The 17236-nt window shown below is 32.3% G+C and overlaps 3 non-coding genes across 3 annotated transcripts; all 3 read right to left on the reverse strand.

Annotated features, from left to right (window-relative positions):
• Positions 1–227: 227 nt before the first annotated feature.
• LOC125997706 (U6 spliceosomal RNA) lies at positions 228–334 on the reverse strand. The gene has a single exon (XR_007491742.1). It is a non-coding gene; the product is annotated as a U6 spliceosomal RNA (small nuclear RNA).
• A 10818-nt stretch (positions 335–11152) lies between these two features.
• Positions 11153–11256, reverse strand: LOC125997704 (U6 spliceosomal RNA). Its single transcript, XR_007491740.1, has one exon. It is a non-coding gene; the product is annotated as a U6 spliceosomal RNA (small nuclear RNA).
• A 2401-nt stretch (positions 11257–13657) lies between these two features.
• LOC125997734 (U6 spliceosomal RNA) lies at positions 13658–13764 on the reverse strand. The gene has a single exon (XR_007491759.1). It is a non-coding gene; the product is annotated as a U6 spliceosomal RNA (small nuclear RNA).
• Between the last annotated feature and the right edge of the window lie 3472 nt (positions 13765–17236).

Raw genomic sequence — 17236 nt, forward strand, 5'->3', positions numbered from 1 at the left:
TCATTTCTGTTTTAACTTATTTGTACAGTGGTATTTCCTCCTTGAAGCTGTCTTTAGGTCATGGAGTATTTTACATATGTGTTCTTCTATATACCTTATGATTGCAGGTCTGATATCACTGTCTTTATCCATTGGATTTGACCTTTCTGCATGATGTTAGTTGGAGGTCTGAATTCAGTTTTTTGCATGTGGCTTAGCAGTTGTCCCAACAGTTGTTGAAGTTACCTTAACAATTGCTCCATTTTGTTTCTTTGCACATCATCTTTGTGCAGGGGCCATGCTAATCTTCTCTGTATTATTCCAATTTTAGTATATGTTCTGCCAAAGTGAGCACTTCATTTTGCATTTCTTGCCCCTTTTTCAAATATTAGTTGATTGTAGGTATGGGGATCCTCCTCTGAATACTTAAATATATTCTATTGATCTGAATGTTGTTTTTATTCTAATACCATGCTGTTTTAATTACTTTGCTTTATAGTACAATTTAAAGTTGGGGAAATTGATGCCTCTCATCATCTTTATCCTAAGAGTTGATTTAGCTTTTCATAGGTATTTATTGTTACAAATGAATTTCAAAACTGTTTGATCCACTACTTTGAAGAATGTAATGGGTATCCTTACAGGAATTGAATTAAATCTGTCCAATGCTTTGGGGAGTATTGTCATTTTAATATTAATCTTCCCAATCCATAACAGGTTATGTGTCTCCATTTCCTTGTATCCTCTTTTATTTCTTGAAGCAGTATTTTTAGTTTACTTTGTGTCGACTTCTTCAAGCAAATCATTGATCAGTGATAGTCGATAGTCAGATACATAAGCAGTGACTAACTCTGAGTCAATACTGCAGTAGTTCTATTAAAGCTATATATTTCATTTTTAAAAATGTATATATATACATATATCAAAAAGCATAGGAATTGCTGTTCTCTATATTTGTTATGGAAGTTTATTCTTAAGATTTAAAATTGGTTGCCAATGGGGTAGCACTGAGCAGTAAGGCATCTTCCTTGCCAGCCCTAGCCTAGGACAGACTGCAGTTCAATCCCCTGGTGTCCCATATGGTCCCCAAGCCATGAGTGGTTTCCTAGGGCATAGCTAGGAGTAACCCCTGAGCATCACCAGGTATGTCCCAAAAAACCAAAAAAAAAAAAAACAAAAATGATTAAAAGTAGATATCTATAGATAGAATTGGACATATATCTTCTATTCTTTATTTTATGGTGGAAATTTGTAAACTGGAAAACTAACAAATATATCATTGCCTTCCTACCAAGAGTAGGTCATCTTTAAAATAATTGTGCTGAGAAAATAATGAATTTCTTGACACATTTTTACTCATTTAAATTGAAATAATGAATTTCTTGACACATTTTTACTCATTTAAATTTTTATGGAATAGATCTTAATGTTCACTTTTCCCAACTAACAGCAAGTACACCTTGAATTTTTATGGAATAGATCTTAATGTTCACTTTTCCCAACTAACAGCAAGTACACCTTGAATTTTTTTTCCTTGAGGAATAAGTTGGGAATCAGTAAGACACAAAAGAACAAATATGTTAAATCTTAAATTTTGAAGTTTTATAATGATTAAATTTTAATTCCCATCTTGTTTCCATAAGATATTAACATTTTATACAGATATAATACTTTACTGATATGTTTATTTTCAACATGTTGTTTTTAATGATTGATTCATCTTGAGAAATTGACATTCTTCATTGTCTTATGTTATTTTTGTCTCTTTTATGTGCTTCCTAAGCAGTGCTTAAGGAATTTGGCAGAATGAATTCAACCAATTATTAGTTGAATGCAAAGCATTTTACTTAAATCCCTATACTTTTCATCTCAGTCTTAATTTTTATATGTCCCTTTAAAAAATAAACTTTTTCAAGGGACTGGGTAGAGAGCACAGCGGTAGGGCGTCTGCCTTGCAAACAGATGGATCCTGGTTCAACTCCTGGCATTCCATATGGTCCCCGTGCCTGCCAGGAGTGATTTCTGAGCACAGAACCAGGATAACCCCTGAGCACCACTTGTGACCCATCCACCCACCACCCCAAAAAAAAACCCTCTCTAATGAATTTTTCCAGATAATTCTGCCTATAGACAGAATTACTGATTATTTTAATATATACATTAAAAATTAGCATAGAGGTCTTAATGCTTATTTTTATTTATTTTTATAGGACTTACTCTTTCAGAATAGCAATGTTCTATACAGATATACAATTTTTTGGAAAAATTAAATGTTTAAATAATGGAATTAGAGTCTAACAGGTTCAGTAAATTGTTTAGGAGAGGAACTAACACAAAATAGTTTCATTTGTAGAATTAAAAAAAAATTAAAGAACAGCAAATTGCAGATGATGGCAGAAACCAAAAGTAAACTTAAAGAACTGACTTACCTAGTATGTATCTAACAGGTTCAGTAGATTGTTTAGGAGAGGAACTAACACAATATAGTTTCATTTGTAGAATTAAAAAAAAATAAGAGAACAGCAAATTGCAGATGACGGCAGAAACCAAAAGTAGACTTAAAGAACTGACTTACCTAGTATGTAGAGTAGGGTATGGATGTAAAAAGACATTATGATATTGTTGGAGGGACACTGAGAGTCTTGTGTTTGTTGTAGTATTACAATAATGCATACATGAAGCTTTATCATTAACTATATTGTGAATCACAGTGTCTCAATAAAGATTTATGTTAAACTTCAAAGAAAATGTTAGCTAAATTATACTCTACTAAACATATATTCAGACTTTATGTAAATAATTAAAAGAATGTTATGCTTTTAGTTTTTAATTGAAGACAGACACCTTTTTGTTTTATATAGATCAATGTGGCTAATAAAGTTTAAATTCTTGAGATAGATATGATTTCTCAATAGCATCATCTATGGAAAAGTTGCAAAGCTAAAATTTTTCAGTGTTACCTTTTAAGAAAGAGAATATTCTTTATTTTATTCATGAATAATATACTTATTTTTATAAATAAACTAGTTAATTAAATTACTTTGAGATACACTATAAGATATACGGTAACTACAAAGTTGATTTGACTGATTTTTCAACATATTGCGCACAACACCTTTCATCAGATCACAATTCTCACCTTTTTATTAATAATATAATTTTTATTTTAATTATAGTGGCTTACATATCGTTCACAGTAATATTCCAGGTACATATTAACATTGAATCAGGGAATTCCCACCACCGAATTGTCCTCCCTCCCCACCTCCGCTCCCATCCTGCCTCCCATATCCTCCACTCTCACCCCTGGGGCTGCTAGAATGAGTGGTCCCCTCTGTGTCTAGTTTATTACTTAGTGGTCTTATAACTGTTTTGTCTTGGTACCTCCATGACTGCCCCCTCTTATTGGGAGGCAGGACTAGATAGTTCAAGTTATGTGGTTTTCTTTGAGAAAGAGAAAAGTAATAAAATGGGGTAAAAATCAACTACGCAGAATATGGGCAGACGCAGTGGTCCTCAAACTATGGCCCGCGGGCCACATATTGTATTTGTATCTGTTTTGTTTCTTTATTGCAAAATAAGATATATGCAGTGTGCATAAGAATTTGTTCATAAGTTTTGTTTTTACTATAGTCAGACCCTCCAATGGTCTGAGGAACAGTGAACTGGCCCCCTGTTACAAATGTTTGAGGAACCCCTGTAAGAGGCTCTCCTCCTTGGTTTGAGAGACGAGGGTGAAAAAAGAAGATGAAACACCACAACAGTTCTAAAAGAAGTATCAAATAAGATATCCAGTAAGCACTGCAGCAATAAAGATATGCACCACATAATTGCCATGGTCATGAGATAGAAAACATGACAGAGCGCAAAAGAAGAAAGTAAAAGTAAATATATAAGTAAAAAAATGAATAACTCCTACAATATCCACCCCCAAAACAAAGAAATCCACAAAAACTAGATAAAAGAAAAAAAAAGATTATTTTGTGCTTTTTGTCTCTTTTTCTTTTTTCTTTCCCTCCTGCATAGGCACAGTAAATATTGGGGTCATTCAAAATGGGAATCCCCTTGGCCTAAAAGATACAGGGTTTCTCCACCCTTGGAAAATATTGTCATGGGATTATCTATAGACTCCTTTCAAGTTCATTTACTCTCCCCTTGGTGCTTTTGTGGTATATGGAAGACTTCTGCTCCTATCTGGATGATAAAAACAGACCTCTATATCTAGAGATATCAGTCTTTACACGGGTCAAGGAGTGGAATTTATGACGAAGTCTTTCTTTGTGATTTTAGAAGTTCTGTTTTCTCAGTGTCATTTTAATTTGTCTTCTGTGGTTGGTGGTCTTCAGTTTCAACTGAATGGGTCTTCTGGAAACAATTCTCATCTTTAATATTCCCAGTTTCTGAAACTCTTATCCTCTGCCTTTTCCTCTTATATGCCTGCCTTTGTGACAGGCTTGTTGTTGTTGTTGTTGTTGTTGTTGTTGTGGTCTTCTTCTTCTTCTTCTTCTTCTTCTTCTTCTTCTTCTTCTTCTTCTTCTTCTTCTTCTTCTTCTTCTTCTTCTTTCTTCATCTGCTTCTGCTTCTTCTGCTTCTTTATCTTCTTCACCATCTTCTTCATCATCATCTGATTTTCCTGGTCATTTTCATATTTCTGCACCTGTGCCATAAGTCATTTATGTAGGCCCATTTTTATCATGATAAATTTTTCAAAGTTATAAATGTTCCTTTAACAACACTTTTTGTGCATCCCACAAATTATGATAATTCATGTCTTGATTCTCATGTCTTGATTCTTGTTTCATGGAAACTTTTAATTCCCCTCAAATTTAATCTCTGACCCATTTATTGTTCAGTAGTAGGCTATTTACTCTCCATGTGTTAGAGTTATTTTTGATTATAAATTCATATTTGAATATTTTTGTTTGTAAATCTCTTCTATTTTTTTTTTTTTTTTTGGTTTTTGGGCCACACCCGGTGACGCTCAGGGGTTACTTACTCCTGGCTTTGAGCTCAGAAGTCGTTCCTGGCTTGGGGAACCATATGGGAGGCCGGGGGATCGAACCGCGGTCTGTCCAAGGCTAGCGCAGGCAAGGCAGGTACCTTACCCCTAGCACCACCGCCCGGCCCCATCTCTTCTATTTTTAATGCATGATGGTCTAAGGTATAGTTGATAAAATTTCTCTCCTCTTGATTTTATTTAGTCACGTTTGTGTCCCAGCATTTTGTCTATCTTGGAGAATGTCTCATGTGCACTGAAAAAGAATGGTACTTATCTTTTGGTGATGAAATTCCTATATATACATATATATACATCTATAGATATGCATACATATACATATATACATATGTGCATAGATATAACCTCTAAGCCCCTTTCTTTCATTTCTTCCTTCAAAGACAGTGTAGTCCTACTGACTAAATTTCTTGATCTATCAACTAGTGACAGTGTAGTATTGAAGTCTCCTACTACAATTTTCTTTCTCTTGATGCTTTACTTCAATTAATAGTTTTTTTAAGTACTTTCTTTGCCTATCATGATGTGTTACTATATTTAAGATATGATATCTTCCTGACCTTCATATTATTTGATAATTAAAAATGACCCTCTTTGTCTCTTTTGACCTTTTTAGGCCTGAAGCCTATGTAATTTAAAATTAGTTTGTTCACCTTATCCTCATTATGGGGTTATTTGCAAGATGAATTGTCTTCCACCACAAATTTAGATTTGTGTTTGCTCTATTCAAATATTTCTTGAGGCAGAAGAATGTTGGACTCAATTTTTGGATCCATTCTGACACTGCATCTCTTATTAGTGCATTCAGTGCATTGATGGGAGATTATTGTCATGGAATTTTGTTCCATCATTTTAGAATTTGGTGTGTGTGTGTGGGGTGGGGGTTATCTTGCTTTAAAATACCATCTCCATTCCTTCTTCTAATGTTGACTTTGAGTCTTAAATTTCTGGGCTGTTGTTTATTAAGCAGTGCTTCTTTCCTTCAAACCAGAATGATAGCTAGATGGGTAAAGTGTGCATTTTGTTGATTTGTTCCTCCACTATATCCTACATCTGCCTTCAGGCCTGAAGATTTTCTTATAAGACTGCTGTAAATTTTAAATATGTTTCTTTATGTATATTTTTATTTTTGATCTTGCTACTTTCAGTATTGTATCTCAATCTGTGATTTTTATTATTGTGGATGTTTCTTGGGATATTTTTAACATAATTTTTATTTTAATTATAGTGGCTTATGTATCGTTTACAGTTATATTCCAGGTACATATTTACATTGAATCAGGGGAATTCTCACCACCGAATTGTCCTCCCACAACCGCTCCCATCCTGCCTCCCATATCCTCCACTCTTCCCCCCAGGGGCTGCTAGAATGCGTGGTCCCTTCTGTGTCTAGTTAATTACTTAGTGGGCTTAAAACTGTTTGGTCTTGGTGCCTCCATTATTGCCCCCTCTAGTTGGGAGGCGGGACTAGAAAGATAAAGTTATGTAGGTTTGTTTGAGGAAGAGAAAGGTAATATAATGGGGTAAAAATCGACTATGCCGACTATGAGCGGAGTAATTTTAGAGGCTCTCATCCTTGGTTTGAGGGACGATGGGGAAAAGAAGAAGGTGAGACACCACAACAGTTCAAAAAGAGGAATCAAATAAGATATTCAGTGAGCACTGCAGCCATAAAAATATGCACCAATTGAGCATCTTTTAGCTGGTACTTTTGGGACATAATATGGGTGTATTTTAGCTCTAGGAAGTTTTTAGCAATGTTGTCCTTGCTGTTTCTTAGGTCTCTGGTATCCTTATGTACTTTTGTGTTAATTTAGGCTGAAGTTCTTTTTATCACCTATTCATTTAGTCTGAGGATTTTTACCATCTTCTGTTTCTCTTTTGTAAGATTCATTTCCATCTTCTGCTGTTGTCTGAAGGTATAATGTAACTCATTTTTGAATTTACTGATTCTGTCCCCAGTGGCTATTACTCTGTTGGTGAGGCTTTCTGGTGAGTTTTTCATTTTGCCTATCAAGTTTTTTAGTTCCCTTCTGTTTGAAATTTTCTTATTTATATTCCCATATCCTCTTGACTCATATTGACTTTCAATTTTATGGTTTCTCTTAGTCTCTTTGAACTTCCTCAACATTTTTTTTTCTTTCAAGTCCTTATCACAGAGACTATATAAGTTGATACTAGGTGGTTCCTTAGAATTACTGTATTTATTAAACATTGTGGAGATCCTAGGTTGCTATTCTATTGTGACTTTGAAGTGTGAGATCATTTTTGGTTGTTTATGAGTAACTCATACACTAAGTAATGTGCCCCACTATATGTTGATGCTGGACTCTACTTAGGTGCACTCACCAAGAGTGAAAATGCCTCTTCTGAGTTACAAAGAGGACCATGGTGCCTGTCTGTCTGTTAGCTCAGTTTCTTGGGACATTAATATAAAAATTATAAGATATATATTGTTATTAGTATAATGTTCAGACATTTTGAAAAAATTGAGCCATATAGTCCTGTTTTCCTTCTTTATTTCAGTCGTTGCACAAATGGTTCTAAATATATAATGCCTCTCTCTATATATAAATATAAATATATATACATACATATATATAAACATATATAAAACAAAATTCTTTGTGAAACACAGACTTGATTCTAATCATTATGAACTCAGTTTTATCTATTCATCAGAACCTTATTTTCTTTGCCTAACTACAACTATCTTATTCCTTTATGCTTTCTCTGATCAACAATCTAAATCACCTTATCTCTCTGCATTTAGTACTTGTATTCACTCTATATATTTTAATTCTTGATTCTTTTATTTATTCTAAGATTGTGAACTCCTTGTCATAAAAATCATCCACGATTGTTTTGGATTTACTCAGGGATTGTCATAACAACTGATAGGTAGAATGTGTTCAAAAATAATAACCTCCTCTCTCTCTCTTACTGTTTTTTTTCTCTTTTTTTCTTTTTATTTTTTTATATTATTTTTCTTTTGGGGTCACACCCGGCAGTGCTCAGGGGTTACTCCTGCTCTCCCTTGCTCTCTCTCTCTCTCTCTCTCTCTCTCTCTCTCTCTCTCTCTCTCTCTCTCACACACACACACACACACACACACACATGCACACACACAAAATAACCTGATTAATATAATCAATTAGGGATAGATGGATGGCACAGTGGTAGGACTTTTGCTTTGCATACAGCTGACCCAGGATGGACCATGGCTTGATCCCCCGATCCCCCGGCGTACCATATCGTCTCCCAAGACAGGAGCGATTTCTGAGAACATAGCCAGGGATAACCAAATGTGGCCAAAATATTAAAAAAAAAAAACAAGTTTATCTTCAATATGCCTATCTGATCTTACAAGAAACACATGATTTATTCCATTGTCATAAAAACTGTCATATACAAATCAATATTGAGTTACCAAAATTAACACTTCAATGTAATATAATAATTATATAATAGTAACATTAAGAATCATTTTAAAGAGGCAATAATATAAGATCTGGGCCCGGAGAGATAGCACAGCGGTGTTTGCCTTGCAAGCAGCCAATCCAGGACCAAAGGTGGTTGGTTTGAATCCCGGTGTCCCATATGGTCCCCCGTGCCTGCCAGGAGCTATTTCTGAGCAGACAGCCAGGAGTAACCCCTGAGCACCGCAGGGTGTGGCCTAAAAACCAAAAAAAAATATATATATATAAGATCTAAGAGCATGTATAGCTGATTATTTTCATGTATTATGTACGCATATCTAGGTATACATAATACATATCTATGTATATGATTTTTTTAAAAGTTTACAGAATGTAGCTATATTTTGAACCCATATAAACTTGTCATAGAAATTTGATGCAAGAATTAATTTTCTAGTAATTTATAAATTTCTGGTAATTTATTTCAATAATAGAAAATCTGTGCTACTGAGTTTTAACACCTCCTTTTAGGGATCTAGAGAAATTGTAAGACATGTGAAACATGAGTAAGTTATGCAGTGCAGCAGGGTTCAAACCTTAACACCACATACATTCTTCTGAGCACTGCCAGAATTGATTCTGAACAAAGAACCAGAAATAAGGCGGGAACAACCAAAAGTAAAAAATAAAAAAAATAAAAACTAAAAACACATCAGTAGTCTTCTAATAGTTTATACTAAAGGCACTCCAATTATATTAGAGATAATTTTCAGAATAATATTTTGGAGAAATTAATTAAATTTGAATATTAAAAGTAAATATTTTTTCCAAAATGATTAAAATGGGGTATATCTCATAATAATTAAATAGACACTGTAATTCAATTCATTGGAATCTATTGCAGAAGCACAAATAAAGTAATTCACAAAATTATATGTATATCTGTGTTTATAGCAATGCTAAATACAGACTATAAAATTAAATATTTTTGGAAAAGGAAATGCCCTTTGCAAGAAAGGTGAGACATGAAACAGCTAATCTTACCATTTGAGCTGTCAAAAATTGTTCAACTATTCTATTAAAATAACTGAAGGTGGGAAAAATGCTCTAAAACATCTATAATTGAAGAAGAAATTAAATGCTAAAATTTGTGATGAAAAATATATTATATTTAATTTTTAGACTAAAATAAGTTTGACCATATATCTTGGAATTCTATAGGATGGCTAAGTTTGTCCCTGACTCTATTCAGTATGATCCTTATAGCAGTGGGCCACATCTATAATTCTTATTTTATTAATACTTTGATTATTTGATGCCCCCCACAGATGCTTATTTCATATGAGTTCCTAACAGATTTTCTGCATGTTAACTTCTCCATTTTGAACATATTCGAATGATTCTCATCTAGATTATTATGAGAAGCACGTGAAGGGCATGGGTTATACTGTCAAAATATAAAATAACATTGACTACACATTTTGTATGTTTTTTACACCTAACTGTGACATACATGTACAAAAGAACATATTATATATCATATAAATATGTATACAGTTACATATATATTCACCAAGACTCTTGTTGTCAAGTACTCATGAGTTTCTAAATTAACCATTATTTCCAAAGATTCACTGCTTCTCTGGGCAAATTACTTGTCCTTTTATAACAGCAGCCTAAAGAATTGAAGTAAAAAAGCTGACAAACCAATTTTTCAAATGAATTTGCAGAGACTTCAGCCAAAAGATAGAAGTGGAAAGAGTATAGTTCACACAAGAGAGAAATAGATTTTTCTTGTTTGACTGTTTGCAAGAACTTAAGATGATAAATGAACTGACAAAAACAGTATCTCTTATTTTCAGGAAAATGTCTTTATTTGTCATTGTTTCTGGTTATCAAAATATACAGAATATTTCAATAGTATTTAATAATGCAATTTAAAAATATATTGGTAATGTTTCCTTCATGCTACCTATATCTAATAAATACTATAAAATTGTCATAGGGTACATATTTATCTAATTATATCGTTTGATTTTCTATTCCTGGCACAATAATATATGTATTTATCCCATGATTACTAATTTTTATGACTTTTTCTTTGTGTTCATTGTTTTGCAAATGCAATTATTCATTTATTTACAATTTAAAGGTTTATAATAAATATAAACCTCTTAGCAATGATAAGTATTGTTTACTTGTGTCTTGTCATTTCATTTCATTTAACATTATAATATGGAGCTCAGCCATTTCCTGATTGTTTTATGCATCTTTATAAGTTTTAGGATCATGCCTTTGCTTAGTTGCACCTTCCTTTTAAAATACCTTCATTAGCTCTACAGTTATACTCGATTTTTAGGTATAGCTGCTGTCTAAGAAATTTATGACTCATGAATGATGTGATTCATAATTTACTATTCAGTGTATCAGAGAAACTTTGAATTATTGTGTTCTTTACATTAAATAAGTTCACTGTCACCTGACAGGCATATTGTATGCAGTTCAGATTTACATGAAACAAATGATAGACTTATTAAGTTTACCACAGACCTATTTTGTCTCTCTTACATATTATTTTTATTTGGGTTTACAGTGGTGCTTAGAGCTTTGTCCTGGAACTGTATTCAGTGATCACATCTGTGATTTTGAAATATGAGTAATTTGGGACAGCTATATTTAAATAATAAAATTTGTCATCTTTATAACAGATATATTCATTGATACTCTTTTAATTATTTTTTAAAATATGGAACGCTTCACGAATTTGCATGTCATCCTTGTGTAGGGGCCATGCTAACCTCTGTATCGTTCCAATTTTAGTATATGTGCCGCCGAAAGGAGCACTCTGTTTGTTAGTTTGTTTTGTTTTCTGCCAACCTGGGGACTTTCAGGGGTTGCTCCTGGCTATAGCTTAGGAATCGCTGCTGGCTTGGGGACCATATGGGGCTCGTGGATAGAACCCAGGTCCATCCTGTGTCAGCCACATGAAAGACAAACGCCCTACTACTTTGCTACCACTCGGGCCCTCATTTATACTTTTGTACAAGGTGTCATGACTTGAACACACACTCAAATACAAAGACCTCTCATATGTTTGTTAGGAACGAAACATAGACTTCTTTTCAATATCGTGTTTTCCTTAAACATAGGTCTTACTTGCTTGTTTCTTTTATATATATATATATATATATACATATATATACATATATATACATATATATGCGTGTATATAATATATATCTTTATTTGAACAATATGATTACAAACTTAACTATAATTGGGTTTCAGTCACAAGAAGAACACCTCCTTTCACTAGTGCTTTCACACCAGCAATGCACCCCATCTCCCTCCACCCACACTTCCTGCCTGTATTTGAGACAAGCATTCTAATTTTCTCACTTATTAACATAGTCTTGGTAGTTGTTCTAACTGCACTCACATCTCGAGGTAAGTTTCAGATGATGATCTGGTCTATCAGGCCCACATCTCTGGGCATTATTACAACAATGTATTTTATTTTCCTTAAACCCAGAGATACATGAAACTATTGTTTGTCTTTCTATGCCTCTGACTTATTTCACTCAGCATAATCATTTTCATGTCCATCCATGTAGGAAAATTTCATTACTTTATCTCTCCTGACAGCTGCATAATATTCCATTATGAATATGTACCACATATTTCTAGTCATTCATTTGTTGAAGGGCATCTTCGTGGTTTCATGAGTCTGACAATAACATCTAACCCCATCAAAAAATGGGGAGAAGAAACGAACAATTTCTCAAAGAAGAAATACAAATAGCCAAAAGGCACGTGAAAAAATGCTCCACATCACTAATTATCAGGGAGATGCAATTCAAAACAACAATGAGCTACCATCTCATGCCACTGGGACCGGCACACATAACAAAAAGCTCAAGAACAGTAAGTGCTGGCGGGATATGGGGAGAAAGGAACTCTTATTTACAGATTTGTTTTTATCCATTCTGGGACTAAGCTTGCATTCTTTCTTGAACACATACTTCTTTTTCACTTCCCTTGCATGTTTCTAAATTTCAATAAAAGCTATTTTATTAAAAAAAAAAAGAAGAAATATAATAATAGAACAACAAATGGTTGAAGTCATCAGAACTAAATACTTCATTTATCAAATTGAACTGATATGGGGCCACGTGTTGGGAGGGGTCCTTGGGAGTCTGGTGGAGGAAAGCAGGTCTCTTCCTCCAAATCTTCCAGTTTATGGTGATAGAATGACTTATTCATAAAGCCTGTAATAATAATAATAATAATAGTGTAACAACAATGGTATGAAAAATGTATATTTCTCATCTTTAAAACATGATGAAACACTATCTTGACAATTAAAATTTAGTTCATATTGTTTTCAACACCAGATTTGAAAATACTTACCTATTACTTACCCATTAATATATTTGTAAAACAGAATACTTATATTTTACTTTTATTATATTTATGTACAAACCTGGATATTTGGCAGTTTTGTGAACATAATTATTGGTAAAAATTGCCTTTGCCTTTATCCCAACTCACAGGACTTTTGAACAAAGAAGAATAAGCACAGACATAACTACTTTGTAAGTTCTAAGACAGGAGGGCATTCATGTGAGAAAAAAAATTGTTGTCCAACTAAAGGAAAAAATTAAATATTTTTAATCTTTAAGAGCTGGTGTTCTATTATAATTTAAGGTTTTGTTAAGGCATATAAATTATGATCAGAATTATATAATGAACCTAGGTGAATTATTCCATACATATCTATTTCTAGAAAGCTTATTATCATTATTTTTCATAACTTCTTCAAATTTCCTTTTTTTACATGGGAATATATATTGTTTAGAAGGGCAACATACTCTAAATGTATGATCCAAGGGGTTTTGGGTTGATGAGCCTGTGCAGTGGTTAAATTTCTCTCCACAAAGGCAAACATTTGGTTTCTCAATCTTTCTTTTAAGAGTAATATCAGAGAAACAGGAGTAATTCCTGAGCACAACTAGTTGCAGATCCTCCAGTGATATTAAAAAAAAATCAAGGTAGTTAATTTGATATATTTAAAGTTGAGGTCTTTTAAGTATAAAATCCTGTACTCCATATATTCAATTTGCAAGTCGAAAGAATCAAATGCAGCCAATAAAAATATTTTCACTCAGGAAATATTTCATTTTACTACTACAATGATACTATGGAATTGCTATTAAAAATAGCATTAATAGTTGCTAACTTTCTAATAGTATAGCTAATACTCTAAATTTTTTTTAGTTATCCTTGCGCAAGAACCATGCTAATTTTTCTATATCATTCCAATTTTAATATATGTGCTGCTGAAGCAAGCACACCCTCTTATTAACATTCAGTGAAAATACTTTATCTTTACATCATTGATCTAGTTTTCTTATGTGTTTCTTTCTTTTTTTTTCTAATGCTTATGGAACTGTCAAATAAAAGTTCTTCAAGTTTTGGTTTTCTTTGTAGAAACTAAAAACTAAAACTAGTAAATTAGAATTTTTAAATTTTAGCCCTGAATTTATAAAATATTTTAATGTTAAATTATCAAACATTCTGGAATTTGACTTCACAATTCAATTCCCAAGGCCAGATGAGCAAGACTTTTTAAGTGTTGTTTTTACTGAGATTCTAGTGTGCACCTAATAAGTGACAAGATCTTGTTAAATAAGTGTTTATTAAATGATAGCTAAAATAATTTTAAGATAAATTTAACTCTTTTCCTAAGGAACTATACTACAATATAAAATCAAAGAGTTTTTTTTTGGGGGGTGGGGCATACCCAATGATACTCAGGGGCTATTCTTGGCTATGCACTCAGAAACCACTCCTGTCTTGGGGGACCAGTCTATGGGATGCCAGTGATCGAACCAGGCTCCTTTCTGAATCAGCTGTGTGCAAGGCAAATGCCTACCGCTGCACTTCCACTCGGCTCTAAAATACAAATTTTATGTGTCACTACAAAATGTGCTTTGATGAATATAAACAATAATAAAATGTAGGAAATAGGAGTGTGATTTTATATAAAATTTGTTTAGTTGTGTAATGTTATTAAATATTTTATTTTTATTTCTATGTGTTATATTTATACTTGATTTAAAATCATTTTATATTTATATCACATTTATCAAAAAATCAACAAAATATTACTTTCTATATTGCTTTACATTTACAGATACAAATACTGGTACTCAAAAACTATATGTTACTTGTATATAGATCCAAAATATAAAAACTGACTTTTTATATACATATTTTGCACTCTATATTTTTTAAATAAAGTGTTTATATAAATACTTATATTTTTGTTCATAATATATCTTTTGGTGGGGATTTGGGCTACACCTGGCAGCACTCAGAGGTTACTCCTTGATCTGGGCTCAGAAATTACTCCTATTAGACTCAGAGGACCATATTTGATGTTGAGGGTCCTGATTGATCTTATGTAAGGCAAATGTACTACTCACTGTGCTATATAGTTCCTGCCCCCAACAAAAGATGTTTTAATAAGAATAGCCTTTATTTTTATAGAGACAGGCCAATTTTCACAATAAAACCTTACCTTTCAGGGGTTGGAGAATGGTAAGGCAAGCGGGGTCTTTAACCTTTCCTGTAGAACACACAGCTGACTCAAATTTTATCCTTAGTACCCCAAAGGTTTCTTAGGAGCCCTGAATTGAGTGTTTCTTCAGTATAGAGTTAGTAGCAAACCCTGAACACAGTCAGGTGTGTCTCCAAAACATAACTATACCTCATCTTTAAATAGCTACATTTCTTCGAAACGAACTAATAGTAGCAAAATAAAGACTGTCTTGAATTAATCTTCTTTTTCTCTATAGTATCAGAAGTTTGACTGGCTTCACCCCAAGTGTATCAAAATCATTACATTAAAAACTCTTGCTTGAACCCCACCCCGTTCCTGAAATATTGTGGTTTCTTTCCATTTTCTTTTAATATGCTACAGTTTTTCAATATCCTCTGAATAAAAATCTATAATTAATATGCAGAGCATATTACCTTGTAATCAGTACTTCTGAAAGGTGGTTACCGGCATTCTCTAAGGATTCTGCAAATCCTGAATCAGGAGAAAACACTGCGCCAATTTAATTATTCTTTGCCCTCAGCACCATGCCAATGACAAAATCATATGTCTAATATTCATGCAATCACTGATAGTTTACTATTTTGTTATTTTGTTTAAACTACTATAATGAAATATATATGCACATACTTTTTGCATGCAACATACTTATATATAATAGAAGATACTATATTAAATTATTCTAACTTGCCTAGATAGGTATATATGCTCCTTACAAAGATGATGTATTTCATTAAGCAACCCTTCTGCTACTGTCTCTCCTCATATTTTTTCCCTAAAGAGTTGCAAGTCTAATAGCTCTATAATAGGAACAAGATGCTTCAAATTATTTAAAATACTACTGCAGGGATGTAGTTTAAATCCTCTGTGTCCATTTTTTTTATTAATTAGCTTCATTTTTTTAGGAAATACAAAACCATAACCCAAACTGCAAATATGTAACTAGAAAAATATTCTAACTAAATGAATTGTTCCCTCTTTTTATATAAAAATTCCTTTTTTGTTAGAAAAAACAGCTAGCTTACAAAAAGTATTTTACTATAGATAACTTAGTATTTAAAACTATAATACAAGAAAAATGGAGCAGATTTAAGTAACTCATAAATTTAAATCTCACACAAAACATATAGATTAAATTTGAAAAGAGAAAAAACAAAAAATAATCATTTGAATAAATTTATCATAATCATCTCATAAAAATTCTAGACTCTATTTTATTATTTAATTTATAATTTAATTCAATTTGCACTATGCAATTTCATTGTCTCTTATGTTGATTTTTGGTAGTAATATGTAATAATGTTTTAAAGATTTTCTCATGAAACCTGATTGAATTCTCAGTTATATTTTATATTTTGCAAGAAATACATAAATAAGCACTATAATAAAAACTATATGAATGTTATTACAAAGGAAAAACACTCTTGAGAGGCAAAAAGACAGATTATCAGTTGGAAAAGGCCAAGAGGCTAACACAGTTCATAACTGAAACAGTGCAAGTAACCATTCTTCATACCATAATTAAAGAAAACAAAACTTATCATCAAGTAAAAGAGGAAATAGAATTGAAAACCATTCTTACTTGGCATAGTGTACTCTTTACTCACAAAGAAAATAAATATTGCAAATTGACAGAAACAAGCAATTCTAAGTAAATAAATATTTAAGTATGAAGTTGTTGTTCCTTTACATTTTTATCAAATATTTAGCTTTGTATCATCTGATGTATAAGATATACATTTAAATTATTAAATAGAATTATATTATTTTAATATTTAATAAGATAATTAAGTATTAACCATTTATATATCTGTTTTAGCTATAATAAGGTCTTTTAATTATGATATATTTTGTGAAATATTTTTATTTGATATGTAGGTGAATAAAACATTCTTCTAATATCAGATATGACATTTAATTCAGTGTTCATGTACTAATAAATGTATAGATAAATATATGTGTATTAACATGTATATTAATAGGTATTTTATGCTGTATTTATTTTTATTCATATTTTCAACATCACCATATCTAGTCATATCATTAACGTTAGAGTTTCATGTTTTCTTGTGACACTTACGGTATTCCTTTATAACTCAAAAATGTCCAAGACCTTTATTTTATGTTGATTCTGGTGACCCTTCCGGGATTTAAACTGAAATGCACAGATGATCAAGTGGATCAAGCATAACAGTTTTCACT

Source organism: Suncus etruscus, chromosome 19, assembly GCF_024139225.1.
Source record: "Suncus etruscus isolate mSunEtr1 chromosome 19, mSunEtr1.pri.cur, whole genome shotgun sequence".
Classification (NCBI taxonomy): Eukaryota; Metazoa; Chordata; class Mammalia; order Eulipotyphla; family Soricidae; genus Suncus; species Suncus etruscus.